At 41.8% G+C, this 18,609-nt stretch overlaps 1 pseudogene; it reads left to right on the top strand.

The window, feature by feature from the left end:
* The first annotated feature begins 9,375 nt into the window (after window positions 1-9,375).
* LOC112069488 (uncharacterized) overlaps window positions 9,376-18,609 on the top strand; it is a 205,053-nt pseudogene continuing 195,819 nt past the window's right edge.

Genomic DNA, 18,609 nt, shown 5'->3' on the forward strand with positions numbered 1-18,609 from the left:
TACCCAGGAGATAATGGGGAGATGGGCAACACCTGGAGGGGGGTGGAGACAAGCACAAGTACATGTGAAACAGATCAGGGCGTGACACCTATGTACATAAGGTATTTCTGGTTTTTGCATTTAATAAATGTACAAAAAATTCTAAAAAACAGTTTCCGCTTTGTCATTATGCGGTATTGTGGGTAGATTGCTGTGGAAATTGTTTTTTWAAATACATTTTAGAATAAGGCTGAAACTTAACAAAATGTGGAATAAGTCAAGGGGTCTGAATACTTTCCGACAGTACTGTATATGGTTGAATCATCAGCATACATGGACACACAGGCTTTGTTTAATGCCACTGGCAGGTCATTGGTAAAATATAGAAAAGAGTGGAGGGCCTAGAGAGCTGCCCTGCGGTACACCACTCCCTACATGTTTGACATTCGAGAGGCTTCCATTTTACCTTTCTAGGACACACGTTCCGCTAGCRGCACCCCACCACAACATTCCGCTGTAAAGGCAGCGGGGGAAATTCAATTTTTTTAAACAAATATGTTACTTTCACACATTAACAAGTCCAATACAGCAAATGAAAGATAAACATCTTGTTAATCTACCCATTGTGTCCGATTAAAAAAATGCTTTACAGCGAAAACACAACATATGATTACGTTAGATCACCGCCAAGTCCATTTTCCCAGCCAAAGATAGGAGTCACAAGGCCTCCCGGGTGGCGCAGTGGTCTAGGGTCTGGGTTCGCGCCCAGGCTCTGTCGCAGCCGGCCGCGACCGGGAGGTCCGTGGGGCGTCGCACAATTGGCATAGCGTCGTCCGGGTTAGGGAGGGTTTGGCCGGTAGGGATATCCTTGTCTCATCGCGCTCCAGCGACTCCTGTGGCGGGCCGGGCGCAGTGCGCGCTAACCAAGGGGGCCAGGTACACGGTGTTTCCTCCGACACATTGGTGCGGCTGGCTTCCAGGTTGGAGGCGCGCTGTGTTAAGAAGCAGTGCGGCTTGGTTGGGTTGTGCTTCGGAGGACGCATGGCTTTCGACCTTCGTCTCTCCCGAGCCCGTACGGGAGTTGTAGCGGAGACAAGATAGTAATTACTAGCGATTGGATACCACGAAAATTGGGGAGAAAATGGGATAAAAAAATAAAAATAAAAAATAAAAATAAAAAGATAGGAGTCACAAAAAGCAGAAATAGAGATAAAATGAATCACTAACCTTTGATGATCTTCATCAGATGACACTCATAGGACATCAATATTATATTTATATTATATTTATATCCAAAAATCTTAGTTTACATTGGCGCCATGTTCAGAAATGCCTCCAAAATATCCGGAGGAATTGCAGAGAGCCACATCTAATAACAGAAATACTCATCATACACTTTGATGAAAGATACATGTTTTACATAGAATTAAAGATACACTTGTTCTTAATGCAACCGCTGTGTCAGATTTCAAAAAAACTTTACGTAAAAAGCACACCATGCAATAATTGAAGACCGCGCTTCCCACAGCCCTATGACAAAAACATTTATCCGCCATGTTGGAGTCAGAAATACAAAATTACATCATAAATATTTCCCTAACCTTTAATGATCTTCATCAGAATGTACTCCCAGGAATCCTAGTTCCACAATAAATTGTTGTTTGGTTCAATAATGTCAATTATTTATGTCCAAGTAGCTACTTTTGCTAGCACGTTTGTAGACATGTCCAAACGCTCGCGCAGATCCAGGCGACTCGGACGAAAACTTCAAAAAGTTATATTACAGGTCGAATAAACTGGTCAAACTAAGTAGAGAATCAATCTTCAGGATGTTGTTATCATATATAATCCAATAACGTTCCAACTGGGAGAATTTCTTTGTGTCTCTAGAAAGTAATGGAAAGCAAGACGATATCATTTAGAATGGCCGCGTGACACAGGAACTGGCAATCTGCCAGACCACTGACTGAACCAGTTTCCCATCCGGCCCACATCACAGTAGAGGCTTCATTCAACGTTCTACAGACTTGTGACATCTATGGGAGCGCGTAGGAAGTGAAAAAAAAATCCATATCTGACTGGGATTTGAATAGGCGATGAGAGTTGAAAATCAACCAGCCTCAAGATTTCCACTTCCTGTTTGGAAGTTTGCCTGCCATATGAGTTCTGTTATACTCACAAACATAATTCAAACAGTTTTAGAAACTTCAGAGTGTTTTCTATCCAATAGTATATAATAATATGCATATATTAGCATCTGGACAGAGTAGGAGGCAGTTCACTCTGGGCACGCTATTCATCCAAAGTGAAAATGCTGCCCCTATCCCTAAAAAGTTAAAGAAAACCCTCTGAGTTAATTAGATAGACAGCATCTGAACCACGATATGGCAGAGGTTGAAAATCCATACACACATACAGTACCAGTTAAAAGTTTGAACACACCTACTCATTCCAGGGTTTTTTCTTTATTTTTTCTATTTCTATTTTCTGTAGAATAATAGTGAAGACATCAAAACTAAGAAATAACACATGGATCATGTAGTAACCAAAAAAGTATTAAACAAATCTAAATAGATTTTTGATTCTTCAAAGTAGCCACTTTGCCTTGATGACAGTTTGCACGCTCTTGGCAGTAGCTTCCATGTCAGTTGTCATTATTGATCAATAACAATAATTTTTCCATCTCTCACACCTACTTTATAAAATTCAAACTTACAACGCTTTTCTTTCATTATTGTTTTTTAAATTCATGAATAAAATGCTCAACTGTTTCATTGTTGGCATTTCCTACCTACGTTTGCCCACTTTGGCCATGAAGTAATCATTACAATAATTGGCACATCAAGGGTTTTGTGATGAAAAGCCATCTGATTTGATGAAAGATGGAGTTGATTTTGTCTTTCTGGCCAGCATCCCGGAGTCACCTCTTCACTCTTGACGTTGAGACTGGTATTTTGCAGGTATTATTAAATGAAGCTGCCAGTTGAGGACTTGTGAGCGCGTCTGTTTCTCAAACTAGACAATCTAATGTACTTGTCCTCTTCTCAGTTGTGCACCAGGGCCTCCCACTCCTCTTTCTATTCTGGTTAGAGCCAGTTTGCGCTGTTCTGTGAAGGGAGTAGTACACAGGTTGTCCGAGATCTTCCGTTTCTTGGAATTTCTCGCATGGAATAGCCTTCATTTCTCAGAACAAGAATAGACTGGCGAGTTTCAGAAGAAAGTTCTTTGTTTCTGGCCATTTTGAGCCCGTAATCGAACCCACAAATGCTGAGGCTCCAGACACTCAACTAGTCTAATAAGGCAGTTTTTTGCTTCTTTAATCAGAAAACAGTTTTCAGCTGTGCTAACATAATTGCAAAAGGGTTTTCTAATGATAAATTGCCTTTTAAATGATAAACTTGGATTAGCAAACACAACGTGCCATTGGAACACAGGAGTGATGGTTCTGATAATGGGCCTCTGTATGCCTATGTAGATATTCCATAAAAAATCTGCCATTTCCAGCTACAAATAGTCATTTACACATTAACAATGTCTACACTGTATTTCTGATACATTTGAAGTTTTTTAAAGGACAAAAAATTGCTTTTCTTTCAAAAACAAGGACATTTCTACGTGACGGCAACTTTTGAACGGTAGTGTATGTGGATACAGTATCAAGCATTTCACACACTGTCACACCCTGATCAGTTTCCCCTGTCCTCGTTATTGTCTCCACCCCCTCCAGGTGTCACTTGTTTTCCCCAGTGTATTTATACCTGTGTTTCTTGTCTCTCTGTGCCAGTTCGTCTTGTATGTTTCCAAGTCAACCAGCGGTTTCCCGTTCTCCTGCTTTTTGCATCTCCCGTTTTCTAGTCCTCCCGGCTTTGACCCTTGCCTGTTTTCTGAGCTTTGTACTCGCCTGCCTGGCATTCTGCTGCCTTGACCACGAGCCTGTCTGCCACTCCTGGACTCTGATTCTGGGTTTTGACCTTTTTGCCTGTCCACGACCATTCTCTTGCCTACCCTTTGGATTAATAAACATTGATACGACTCCAACCATCTGCCTCCTGTGTCTTTATTTGGGTCTCACCTTGTGCCTTGATACACACATTATTTAGATACTGACTGTTAGCACTTGGTGGCCTATAGCAACACCCCAAAAGAATAGGCTTTAGATGAGGCAGATGAACCCACAACCACAGCACTTCAATAACACTTGACATGAGATCTTCTCTAAGCATTACAGAGAAATGGCTCTGAATAAACACTGAACAAAAATATAAACACAACWTCTAAAGTGTTGGTCCCGTGTTTCATGAGCTGAAATAAAAGATCCCAGAAATGTTGAGGAATATTTCTGTCTGTAATAAAGCTCTTTTGTGGGGAAAAACKAATTCTGATTGGCTGGGCCTGGCTCCCCAGTGGGTGGTCCTGGCTTCCAAGTGGGTRGGCCTATGCCCTCCCAGGCCCACCCAAGGCTGCACCCCTGCCCAGTCAGGTGAAATCCATAGATTAGTTTATTTATTTTATTTATTTCAATTGACTGATTTTCTTATGTGAATTGTAACTCACTAAAATCTTTGAAATTGTTGCATGTTGCGTTTATATTTTTGTACAGTATATATAGCAACACCTCCCCCATAAGCATTTCTGTCTCTTCTATAGATGTTATATCCTTGTATTGTTACTGCTGTATCATCAAAGGAATTATCTTAGTGAGTCTCAGAAATGGCTAATATATGAATATTATTGTTAGCAAGTTATTGAGTTCATTAACCTTTTTTCTAAGGCTACATACAATATATTAATATGGGCTATTTTCAGCCCTTTCCTGGGTAGCTTCTCACAGATAGACAATCTGTTCGAGGATGTACCACGGTATGCACATAARGTATGTACCACATTTGTTATGTGAGTGATTTGGCTACTTTTCTTCATTTTATGTTAATTTAGAAAATCATTTTATTTGTTACATTCTAACAGCCAGTTAGCTACCTGTTATATGGTGACTAGAATTATTAAACTATACTATTCTCTGGTATATTGTCTGTGTTGTAATGAGTCATATTAGAACACACCAGGAAAGGAGAAGTGGAGCACAAGTGCATTCACTTCACTGTTAACAGACTGCCTTGGCAGTCGAGAAGCAATGATTTGCCTCCTCTAGTCCTTTCCTTTCATTGTCTCCTCTCCTCATCTCCTCTCATTGTCTACTCTCCTTAGCTCCTCTCATTTTCTCCACTCCTCATCTCCTCATCTCCTCTCCTCACCTCCTTTCATTGTCTCTTCTCCTCATCTCCTCTCTTTGTCTACTCGCCTCATCTTGTCTACTCGCCTCATCTCATTTTATCATTATCTCCTCTACTCATCTCCTCATCTCCTCTCATTGTCTCCTCTCCTCATCTCCTCTTATTGTCTCCTCTCCTCATCTCTTCTTATTGTCTCCTCTCCTCATCTCCTCTGTTTGTCTCCTCTGCTTGTCTCCTCTTGTCTCCTATTGTCTATTCTCTTTCATCCACACTGATATGAAAGATCTGGACAATTCAGCTGTTTCTCCATTTTGGCCAAACTCGAGATCATGCTAGCCCACTGAGCTAAAACCTAGATGTCAGCTCTGAGTGGGAGCTAACACGAGCAACACAATGTTCAGGTGTGGAACAAAGGTTACTCACCATCCCAGCTCTTATAGTCTACATGTCCAGCAGGAAGAAAGTGAGGTGCTCATTAGTATTGGACCTCAGAATCAGTGGCCTTTAAGAGGCATCAGCAGTGACAATGGACCACAGTCTCTCCTTCTTGTCCCTTGCACGCACGCATGCATGCACGCACGCACGCACGCAGGCAGGCAGGCAGGCAGGCAGGCAGGCAGGCAGGCAGGCAGGCACTCACACCAATCTCTTGTCCCTGCCTAACATCCTCCTCCTGTATGAAGAGCTCAACTCTGGCCGGGGACTTGAAATGGGTAATGCAGCCATAACATTGGAATTTGTTGTCCTATTTTCCTCATTTAGCGCCTCGTTCCGACACTCAGAATCTTTAATGTGTTGAATCACATATTCTCAAGCAGGGCGGCTGGAATTTGAGACAACTGTCCCTCCCTACCCCTCATCCTATTCCCTCTACCTATTTCTTGGCCCCTTCCACCTGCATAGAGAACATTCTGTGGGGGTGACGTTACTTTATTGATTGTGTAAAAAAGGATAATTATCAGATGGTAATGTCTCTGCCTGGCCGGTTCCCCTCTCTCCACTGGGATTCTCTGCCTCTAACCCTATTACAGGGGCTGAGTCACTGGCTTACTGGTGCTCTTTCATGCCGTCCCTAGGAGGGGTGCGTCACTTGAGTGGGTTGAGTTACTGACGTGATCTTCCTGTCTGGGTTGGCGCCCCCCCTTGGTTTGTGCTGTGGTGGAGATCTTTGTGGGCTATACTCGGCCTTGTCTCAGGATTGTAAGTTGGTGGTTGAAGATATCCCTCTAGTGGTGCGGGGGCTCTGTGCTTTGGCAAAGTGGGTGGGGTTATATCCTTCCTGTTTGGCCCTGTCCGGGGGTATCTTCGGATGGGGCCACAGTGTCTCCTGACCCCTCCTGTCTCAGCCTCCAGTATTTATGCTGCAGTAGTTTATGTGTCGGGGGGCTAGGGTCAGTTGGTTATATCTGGAGTACTTCTCCTGTCTTATCCAGTGTCCTGTGTGAATTTAAGTATGCTCTCTCTAATTCTCTCCTTCTCTCTTTCTTTCTCTCTCTCGGAGGACCTGAGCCCTAGGACCATACGTCAGGACTACCGGGCATGATGACTCCTTGCTGTCCCCAGTCCACCTGCCCTTGCTGCTGTTCCAGTTTCAACTGTTCTGCCTGCGGTTATGGAACCCCTACCTGTCCCAGACCTGCTGTTTTCAACTCTTAATGATCGGCTATGAAAAGCCAACTGACATTTATTCCTGATTATTATTTGACCATGCTTGTCATTTATGAACATTTTGAACATCTTGGCCATGTTCTGTTATAATCTCCACCCGGCACAGCCAGAAGAGGACTGGCCACCCCTCATAGCCTGGTTCCTCTCTAGGTTTCTTCCTAGGTTTTGGCCTTTCTAGGGAGTTTTTCCTAGCCACCGTGCTTCTACAYCTGCATTGCTTGCTGTTTGGGGTTTTAGGCTGGGTTTCTGTACAACACTTCCAGATATTAGCTGATGTACGAAGGGCTATATAAAATRAACTTGATTTGATTTGATTTGATTAAAAGCCTCAYGAAAGACTTATAATGTATCTGCATTATAATGCATTATACCTGCAGGCTTTCAGTAAAGTGTTACCAATTGGTGTTCTAGTTACTACTATTGTTCAGTAGAATTCTGTAATTATATCATCACACTTTCAAATTCCTCCAACTTTTGTAGAAAATTGAACAATCACAGCCAAAAATATCCTCCACCGTAGTGTATTGATCATACCTCTCAAAAGACCCACAAGTTTGATATAAATATATTCCTGAGAATAAAGCAATAGATGCATTGTTTGACATCAAGTCAATAGCCAGCTAAATGAAGTCAAGAGAATTGACAAGTGCTCCCAGGTTTGGCACGGCCAGGCAGATAGGAGTGCTTGGCTGGAGTAGGCCACGGACAGCCATAATTGATTTAACTCGTCCAAGTGCCAAAGGACAAAATACTGTCAATGAGTCTCCCTTTATGTATCAACATTCCCAGAGTCCCCTGCTGCTGACCCACGCCTGAGAAATGCAGTGTTTATTTACTGACACAAAGGAATTTGTTCGATTCTACTTTCTGTTTCTGAATTGTTCAACCTTATGACTGTGCCAAGTTCCTCTTAACTGGCTGTAACAGACGGAACACACAAAGGCTGTAAAAGCTGTCTTCCTTTCTTTTAACAGTGAATTAGAAATGTACAATGACACCGGGATAATGTGGCAGTGTCTGTGTGAGTGTGTGTGTGTGTCACACTGATAATGTGTCTCTGTGGAATGAATGTGCCATGCTCTGCTGAGTCAAATATTAACGTGAGGAGGAAGTGAAATGTGGGGGGGGGGTTGGGGACGACATCAAGATGATTAGGCACAACTTGTCTGACAGGTTTAACCACATCACAACTATACCCAAAGACAAAGTGAAGGTTTCCGTGTGTGTGTAGATATGTGTGTGTAGATATGTGTGTGTAGATGTGTGTGTAGACATGTCTAGATGTGTGTCTAGATGTGTGTGTAGACATGTGTGTAGATGTGTGTGTGTGTAGATGGGTGGGTAGACATGTGTGTAGATGTGTGTGTGTAGATGTGTGTGTAGATGGTTGACAACTCAACATAATCACAAGAGACATAGTATATAGAGTATATACTCTTATTTCAAACTGTTATCGCTCCCCCTTCCCTCTCCCTCTCCTGTTCCCTCTCTCCCCCATTGCCCCTCAGACCAAATGGATGACTGCTGTGGCATATCAAATTGTTGTGGTACACATGACTGTGTTATGCCTCTGCCAGATTCATTCAACAGGGAAAAACAAGGAAACGCTCAGAAGAATCCATGCCTCAGTCCATCTCAAAGTGCACTGGATTTATAAGCACATAAGAGCATTGGCATACCACAGTCATACTGTGTACCACAACAGTTTGATATGCCACAGCAGTCATCCATTTGGTCTGAGAGAGAGAGAGAGAGTGAGAGGTAAGAGGCCCTCAATGGAAAGATAGCTTGTTGAAATACATCTTTGGATTTCACTGTTTCTGTCCTTAACAATAACTGTTTTTAATCATGCTGTCTCTCTCTCCTTCTCATTCTCTCTGTCATTATGACGCTATCTCTTACTCTCTCTCCCTCGTTTTCCCTCTCTCCTTCTCTCTCTATTTCCCCCTCTCTCTCAAGCTCTCTCTCTCTCTTGCACGCACACACTCACCCCACACACACACACACACTCCACACGTACACACACTCACTCACTCAGTGGCCCAGACACGCGCGTCCCTTTGGCATCCGCCGGTCCCCGTGAGGTGCCCACACACTCCAGACACACACAGAGGCCCTGTTGTCCTGCCCCAGCCCCCAACCACACAGAGACAGACTGGGAATCAGTAATCACATCAAACACAGTGACAGGCCTCACAGAGATGGAGCAAGAGCTCTCTGTCAACAGGGGATAAAGTTTTAGATGAGGGTTATTCACTCACTATTATAATGAATACATAATAACTTGCTTAGTCAGTGTGGATAGTTTTCAGGTGTATGTACATTTTAACAGTCAACAAAAATCATCCTTATCATCATCATCATGAAAATATCTCAACATTAATATGACCAGCCCTTATCAATCAATGCAACATGAGTTGACGCCTTCTCTGCTGAAGCGCCTGCCCTTTAACGACGTTTTTTTCTACCCGTCCCATTTTTTTCACTCCATTTTAACGCGGAAGTCAGTGACGCATATAGTCTACTGTACATTCAGATGCAGATGGGGGCTATGAAATAAACAAAACATMATCGCCATTTAGTTCGGGAGAAAGCGGCGGTGAGTGTTCATTGTTTTGTTCTGCACGGTGCGTACATTTTGAACTGCGATTTGAGCATTTGATCACCGCGGAGCACTTCAGGAAATGTAAATTATCTGGCTACATTGTAACTGCTGCGCCTTTTATAAAAGAATTCTTCCTGAGACGACGCGTGGCTTGATGGACTAGTTTGGACCATAAAATTGTGTTAATATCTGCATTTCACGACCGCTGCTGTAGCCTACAGAAATACATAACTGACAGCAATTCTACAACATAAGGAAGTATTAAAAATACGGTGGGTGTGATATTACTTCAAATATTATATGAGCGATATATGGACGCAGAGCGAATCAGCTGCTTTATTCTGCATAATAGGCTATTAATTTCAACTAGCGCCAGGCTACATAGGTATTCTTGCTGTTTTTCATTTAATTTGCACAATAATTCTGTCACACATTCATTTCCTCTTTGGGAATGCAACCACTAGGTATTCGTATTCCAGTGTTGACATTAATAATGTTTTATTTGTGATAACGTGAGATAATCCAGATGAAATATTCTCGGTTAGGAGAACATGAATAATATTGCGCTGTTCTTTAGTCTATCATCACATATTCGTGAATCGTGCGCATTAATAAAAAGAGAAGTATATTAGATAAACCATTGGTCGGTGACGGATGAGAATGTAGCTTTCATTTTCATATATCATTATCTGTAATCAAACCTTCACAGACCGCGCGAGCCTAAACTGCGCTGCTGCGCGATAGCCAAGCCTACAAAAGCAAGGTTTGTTTCATTGTATAGATCTGACGTTTTACCCAGCATATCTCCAACTATTATCTTTATTGCGATTCGTGTACCTTATGTAGTTAATAGACAAAAGCCTAATGAGTGTGTTTCGTTTCTTGGTCATGTGGTTCCAGCATAGACATTCCGGCCACCATCCGGTCTCTTTCGGACTGCCCGGTCCCCGGTAGGTAATAAACAGGGAGAGAGAGATGCGATCGATGGGGTGCAGCTGTAGTAGCTCATCTTGACTCATGGGCACAGAGTGATTTGAKTTGTGTGTGGATTGCTACACATCCWAGGAGCCTATTGGATTCCATTGATAAGTATTTATGCAGAATATGCTACCGCAATGGGCAGGTTTAGGAACTAGCTTGTGGTTTAATTTGAGCGATAATGGTGAGAGAGGAAATAGTGAATGTTGCAGATACATTTATGATCTGGCATCATTATTCTAAGCAGATCTAACTCTCTGCATGTCCTCAAATGGACTCATCATCTTCTCTCTCAAGTTTTCTTTCCTCTTTACTTCAGTATCACTTCATCATGATGGAYGGTTGGATCCGTCTTCCTTCATTTGCTGCCACTAAACTCCATTTTCCACCAATGAATTTACTGCAGTGCTTTGGACTTCATCAACCTCAATTGGATCCTTATTCTTGTACAAATTTCCTCTCAGACTCGTATTCGTGTAAATCGCGGCTCTGTATAAGAGCATCTAMTAAATTACTTAGATGTGAATGTAATGTGTAATTGTGTGCGAGCSGGCAATCTTGTGTTTGCTGTGTTTTGTGTACAGTACTGCAACAGGCTAATGAACAAGCCTGATGTGTTCTGTGTACAGTATAGTCCAGTACTTTAACAGGCATGGTATGTGTGTGTGTGTTACATCACACCAGCAACAGGTTACATCGTGATGGCAGTAACAGGAACAGCGGCATCTAGTGGGCAAACCGTGGTACTTTCACACTAATTTATGGTAAAATATTGCAAGCGACTTCAATGGCTAATATCTCTGAATGGGGGAAAATATCAGCAGATTCACAGGGAATAGATTGCAAATGGTGAAGAAGCAATACTACAAGCCACAGCTCCATACTACTTGTCAAACATAGAGAACTGATAGTGTATACTGGTTGTTGGGGTGGGGTTGATGTGGGGGGTCCGTGGCTTTTGACCATTTTATTGGATTCCTCTTACTCAATGGTAGGAAGAAGTTTGGGCAATATCGGATGTTGGGTACTATATTTATTGAATATTATGTGAATCCTAAACATTTAAAGGGTGAATTTGAGTGCAATCAATTAGCTTAATTTCTCTGAGATCAAATTACATTTCAACAAAATAATGTTTCAGGAATGTTAATCCGATCTGTTTCTAGCTACAGAAATGATTTCAGAACAATCTGAGATGGTGGGTGTCAATCCTCTTTCTTTTTATTATTGCTCTCTGGTATCTTGAGTAGCATGCAGGCATWCACCTGCATAACACAATGTCTCCTGTGGTGGGGCCTTACTGTAACTAATACTGCTGCTATCTGTCATCTGGCATCATGGGAATACCTGCTATACTGTAGTTGGCTTTCTCAAAACACTGTGGACACTGTCACTGTGGAGTTTCTGATTGCTTTCTGTTGGTTAAAAATATGTATTTGACCAAATGTGTGAATGTGCAGTGGGGATATGTAGTCCTGTGTCTATTTACAGAAAGCATGTGGTTATATAATGAGTCATAGCATTATTTATTTGAGACTATTCCATTGGTCTTAAAGGGTGGCGAACAGCCCATCTGGCCTGGCTTTGCTCTGCTSTTCTGTTCAGCTGTGTGTTCTCTCCATACAGTATCAGCTTGCTGTCTTTGTGTTAAAGCTAATCTATTCTGGGATGGATTGTCAACAGTCTGTAAAGTCAGAGGGGTTTTAAGTCAAACCAAGAGGTCCAACAAGCCAGTACTTCCATAAGAAACTCAGAGTAAAGTAAACTCAGGCAGTTGTATTGTATTTGTTTGTATTCAGGCAGCAGTTTGTCCATGAGTTTGTCCATGAGTGCAGCTGCCATGACACTTGTGTGATCAGAGAGGGGTTTCCATTGGGTAGACATCTTGGTAATTGACTATCTTTGCTAAAGCTGTCAGACCTCCTTACAAACATAAGAGGAGAGAGGCCTGTCAAGAGAGAGAAATTATATTTAAACTTCCCAATTAAGAAGCTAAATCAGGAGAAAGCCCTGTCACATCTGTCAATGAACGTGGTGAAAAAACGACAGGGGAGAAGAGAGAAAGCCAAGCGACTTTCTACTGTCTGCTATCAAATCAATTCATAATTCGTTCTCTTAGAGGTGTGTTTTGAGGAGAGTAATTTTATCCAATTAACTATTAATCTTCAATTTTTTTACAATGTGACTAGGGTTGGCACAATTACCATATAACTGTGTAACCGACAGTTATGGATGAAGACCGTCATGAAAAAAACAAAAATATCGTAATGGTTCAAATAAATCCTACAAAAATGAATAGCTGACTGAAGATGGGACGGCCGGGCATTTGTATGGCAATTTGACTGGTAAAATCATGGGGGTACACTTGAAATTACAACACATATTGATGGGTACACTTCATGCTTTTACTTCCTGCTTTCTCCTCGCAATGGCTGCCAGTTCACCCATTACTCCATCATTGACTTGAATGAGGATGCCCGTTCTATTCATTCTATTTCTATGGCACAGGCAGTCAGGAGCGGAGGAGAGAAGAAGAAAAATGGCCAATTACCTTTATCCAAAATTCCATGACCATCACAGCCCTAGTATGCCACAGTATAGTGGTGATTCTTAAGAATGTCCTTGCAGTTAAAACTGAGTTTGGAGTAGTAGAAGATGTATTTCTCAGTTATCACTCATTCCCTATTGTGTTAATTTAAATAGAAATAGGTTTTTAAACCAAATTAATTGTKGGTAGCGAGGACAAGTAGACCATTTCCTAGAAAGCCCTTGCTTTTTCAGGAAATGTACTCAATAATAGTMATCTTTGTATGGATTTTTACCAGGTGCAACATCCATTTGCAGCTCTTTTGGCCTCAATCATATTTGGCTTGTCATATTTCATTAACGTCAAACTATGGCTGTGTTTCAAAATGCGTACTTGTGTTTCTGTCTGGAGTGTATAGCGAGTATGGATGTCAACTGTCATTTTTCAAGTGTGATTCCAAACGTGTTTTATTTTTAAATTGTTCAGGAATAAGGCATCACAATACACACTAAATACTGACCTATCTCTCCCTAATTTCCTTTTCATCCTCATCATCTTCAACATTAGTTTGTGTCTATAGAAGAGCATTTCCTCTTATGAGAACTCATGTTCAGGAAAGGACTGTATAAAATGTAGTCAGGAGAGGACTGTATAAAATGTAGTCAGGAGAGGACTGTATAAAATGTAGTCAGGAGAGGACTGTATAAAATATAAAATTAGTCAGAGAGGATGGTATGAAATGTAGTCAGGTGCGTATAAAATGTAGTCAGGAGAGGACTGTATAAAATGTAGTCAGGAGAGGACTGTATAAAATGTAGTCAGGTGAATACTATATAAAATGTAGTCAGGAGAGGACTGTATAAAATGTAGTCAGGTGAATACTATATAAAATGTAGTCAGGAGAGGACTGTATAAATGTAGTCAGGAGAGGACTGTATAAAATGTAGTCAGGTGAAGACTGTATAAAATGTAGTCAGGTGAAGACTGTATAAAATGTAGTCAGGTGAAGACTGTATAAAATGTAGTCAGGTGAAGACTGTATAAAATGTAGTCAGGTGAAGACTGTATAAAATGTAGTCAGGTGAGGACTGTATAAAATGTAGTCAGGTGAGGATTGTTTATAAAACATTCCAGGGGTTTCAAAGGCTCTGATGAAGTTTGTGTCGAATTAAGAGAATTTACTGTTATCAGAAGTCATGGCCAAGGCAGGATGTTGTACACTATAAAACTTTCCAGTGGGTTTTCTGAGGCTCTGATAAAGTCAATGAGTCTTTATAACTGAGTTAACAAGATGTGTTACTGTGTGGGTGTTCTCTCTCTCTCTCTCTCTCTCTCTCTCTCTCTCTCTCTCTCTCTCTCTCTCTCTCTCTCTCTCTCTTCATTTTCCACTTTCAAAGTCTTTCTCTTTTTTTTTCTCTCCTTGCTCTCTCGCGCTGTCCATCTTTCTGTCTGTCTGTGTCTCATCACCAGTCTAAAGAAGCGTATCTTATTTCCTAGTTGTGCACACAAGGGCAAATTCCCCCTGTTAGTCTTTCTAGCCAGTCCTTTTTGATAGTTCAAGAAAAATATGTAGATTGAAACAAATATACTATACTATAATATACTATAAACAAATATGGATACTCTGTGTGACCAGAGTATCCATTATATTGACCAGATACTCAAGTGGCTACTCTAACAATGAAAAAAGTTTGCCTGGGTACCAGTCTCTTTAGCTAATCCACTCCCTGTACTCCATATCAAGTGTGAAAGGCAATGGCAAGAAGTGCTAAGGACTGGAATGTTAGATAAAGAGACTGGTGCTCTTTCTAACCAATGAGATGGCAGATACAGTTGAAATCCGACGTTTACATACACTTAGGTTGGAGTCATTAAAACTCGTTTTTCAGCCACTCCACAAATTTCTTGTTAACAAACTATACCTTTGGCAAGTTGGTTAGGACATCTACTTTGTGCATGACACAAGTCATTTTTCCAACAATTGTTTACAGACAGATTATTTCACTTATAATTCACTGAATCACAATTCCAGTGGGTCAGAAGTTTACATACACTAAGTTGACTGTGCCTTTAAACAGCTTGGAAAATTCCTGAAAATGATGTCATGGCTTTAGAAGCTTTTGATAGGCTAATTGACATCATTTGAGTCAATTGGAGGTGTACCTGTGGATGCATTTTTTATTTATTTATTTATTTCACCTTTATTTAACCAGGTAGGCCAGTTGAGAACAAGTTCTCATTTACAACTGCAACCTGGCCAAGATAAAGCAAAGCAGTGTGACACAAACAACAGTACAGAGTTACACATGGAATAAACAAACATACAGTCTGTTACACAATAGACAAAATCTATATATAGTGTGTGCAAATGAGGTAAGATTAGGGAGGTAAGGCAATAAATAGGCTGTGGTGGCGAAGTAATTACAATTTAGCAATTAAACACTGGAGTGATAGATGTGCAAAAGATTAATGTGCAAGGAGAGATACTGGGGTGCAAAGGAGCAAAAAAAACTACATCAATATGGGGACGCGGTAGTTGGATGGGCTATTTACAGATGGGCTATGTACAGGTGCAGTGATCTGTGAGCTGCTCTGACAGCTGATGCTTAAAGTTAGTGAGGGAGATATGAGTCTCMWGCTTCAGTGATTTTTGCAATTCATTCCAGTCATTGGCAGCAGAGAACTGGAAGGAAAGGTGGCCAAAGGAGGAATAGGCTTTGGGGGTGACCAGTGAAGTATACCTGCTGGATCGCGTGGGTGCTGCTATGGTAACCAGTGAGCTGAGATAAGGCGGGGCTTTACCTAGCAAAGACTTATAGATGACCTGGAGCCAGTGGGTTTGGCAACGAATATGAAGCGAGGGCCAGCAACGAGAGCATACAGGTCACAGTGGTGGGTAGTATATGGGCTTTGGTGACAAAACGGATGGCACTGTGATAGACTGCATCCAATTTGCTGAGTAGAGTGTTGGAGGCTTTTTTGTAAATGACATCGCGCAGTTAAGGATAGTCAGTTTTACGAGGGTATGTTTGGCAGCATGAGTGAAGGATGCTTTGTTGCGAAATAGGAAGCTGATTCTAGATTTAATTTTGGATTGGAGTTGCTTAATATGAGTCTGGAAGGAGAGTTTACAGTCTAACCAGACACCTAGGTATTGTATTGTCCATATTCTAAGTCAGAACCGTCCAGAGTAGTGATGCTGGAAGGGCGGGCAGGTGCCGGCAGAGATCGGTTGAAGAGCATGCATTTAGTTTTACTAGCGTTTAAGAGCAGTTGGAGGCCACGGAAGGAGAGTTGTATGTCATTGAAGCTCGTCTGGAGGTTAGTTAACACAGTGTCCAAAGAAGGGCCTACCTTCAAACGCAGTGCCTATTTGCTTGACATCATGGGAAAATCAGAAGAAATCAGCCAAGACCTCAGAAAAAAATTTGTAGACCTCCACAAGTCTGGTTCTCCTTGGAGCAATTTCCAAATGCCTGAAGGTACCACGTTCATCTGTACAACCAATAGTACGCAAGTATAAACACCATGGGACCACGGCAACCGTCATACGCTAAGGAAGGAGACACGTTCTGTCTCCTAGAGATGAACGTATTTTGGTGCGAAAAGTGCAAATCAATCCCAGAACAACAGCAAAGGATCTTATGAAGATCCTGGGAGGAAACAGGTACAAAAGTATCTATATCCACAGTAAACGAGTCTATAGCGACATAACCTGAAAGTCCGCTCAGCAAGGAAGAAGCCACTGCTCCAAAACCGCCATGAAAAAGCCAGACTATGGTTTGCAACTGCACATGGGGATGAAGATCGTACTTTTTGGAGAAATGTCCTCTGGTCTGATGAAACCAAAATAGAAACTGTTTGGCCATAATGACCATCGTTTATGTATGGAGGAAAAATGGGGAGGCTTGCAAGCCGAAGATCACCATCCCAACCGGGAAGCACGGGGGTGGGAGCATCATGTTGTGGGGGTGCTTTGCTGCAGGAGGGACTGGTGCACTTCACAAAATAGATGGCATCATGAGGGAGGAAAATTATGTGGATATTTGAAGCAACATCTCAAGACATCAGTCAGGAAGTTAAAGATTGGTCGCAAATGGATCTTCCAAATGGACAATGACCCCAAGCTATCTTCCAAAGTTATGGCAAAATGGCTTAAGGACAACAAAGTCAAGGTATTGGAGTGGCCATCACAAAGCCCTGACCTCAATCCCATAGAAAATTTGTGGCAGAACTGAAAAAGCGTGTGCGAGCAAGGAGGCCTACAAACCTGACTCAGTTACACCAGCTCTGTCAGGAGGAATTGGCCAAAATTCACCCCAACTTATTGTGGGAAGCTTGTGGAAGGCTACCTGAAACGTTTGACCCAAGTTAAACAATTTAAAGGCAATGCTACCAACTACTAATTGAGTGTATGTAAAACTTCTGACCACTGGGAATGTGAATGAAAGAAATAAAAGTTGAAATAAATCATTCTCTTCTACTATTATTCTGATCTGACATTTCACATTCTTACAATAAAGTGGTGATCCTAACTGACCTAAGACAGGCATTTTTACTAGGAATAAATGTCAGGAAATGTGAAAAACTGAGGTTAAATGTATTTGGCTAAGGTGTATGTAAACTTCCGACTTCAACTGTACGCGTGTGAACAACAGGCACAACTCCGATATAGTGTTTTTTGTCAAAGTTGCCTTGATGTCACATGTCCTACTCATCAGTACACTCAAAAAACTTAAGCCAATGAAACTTTTATTCAGTCAAATAAGCCACACGTAGCAAATAAGCCATTACATTTTGTTAATCAAATTCGCCTTCATTGACTCCACAAAACTCCTTGCTTGGTGAGCGAAAAACGCCACCTGCTGCTTTGCCTCTTCTCTCTGGTGTGACTCACAAATTTCAGTAACTACTAATAGCTCCCACCGCTCGGTCCAATCAATGTAATTTAGTAATGCCGGATCTCTATGGCAAGAATATCATTCACCCAAGTTTCGTCAAAATCAGGGCCAGTGCTGTCTGAGATATTGTGCGTGACGGACGAACGAAGACCGATCCACAGTCCCCTCCTGATTTCATTTAGGGGACAATGACAGAGAATATATGATTCAGACACGCACACACACACACACACACACACACCCACACACACACACACACACACACACACACACACACACACACACACACACACACACACCACACCACACACACACACAACCACAGCCTCTTACCCCTCTGTGCGGTTGTGTCTCGATAATCTCCCGAAGTGTGCACTTGTTCACTTCCCTTCATGGATTTGAAAGGAAATGACTGGTACTATGTAAGAAATATGTGGGAACTCCCTCTAGCCCATGCTATACCAATCTAAATCTTTTACATTGTTGGGGAGTAGTGAACGAGTGCAAACTTCAGGAGAAAGGAGAGATTATTTGGATGCAACCTTGTGTCTTCACTGTGATTATTATGTCACTGCTTTTATGAAGAGACATTTGCTATGCGTTACTTTTTTTCCACTATGATCAGTACTGGTGGCAGCATTAACTATGAGGTGGCAAGCAATTAACTATTGAGGTGGCAGCATTAACTATGAGTGTGGCAGCATTAACTATGAGGTGGCA

Source organism: Salvelinus sp. IW2-2015, unplaced genomic scaffold, assembly GCF_002910315.2.
Source record: "Salvelinus sp. IW2-2015 unplaced genomic scaffold, ASM291031v2 Un_scaffold1026, whole genome shotgun sequence".
Taxonomy (NCBI): domain Eukaryota; kingdom Metazoa; phylum Chordata; class Actinopteri; order Salmoniformes; family Salmonidae; genus Salvelinus; species Salvelinus sp. IW2-2015.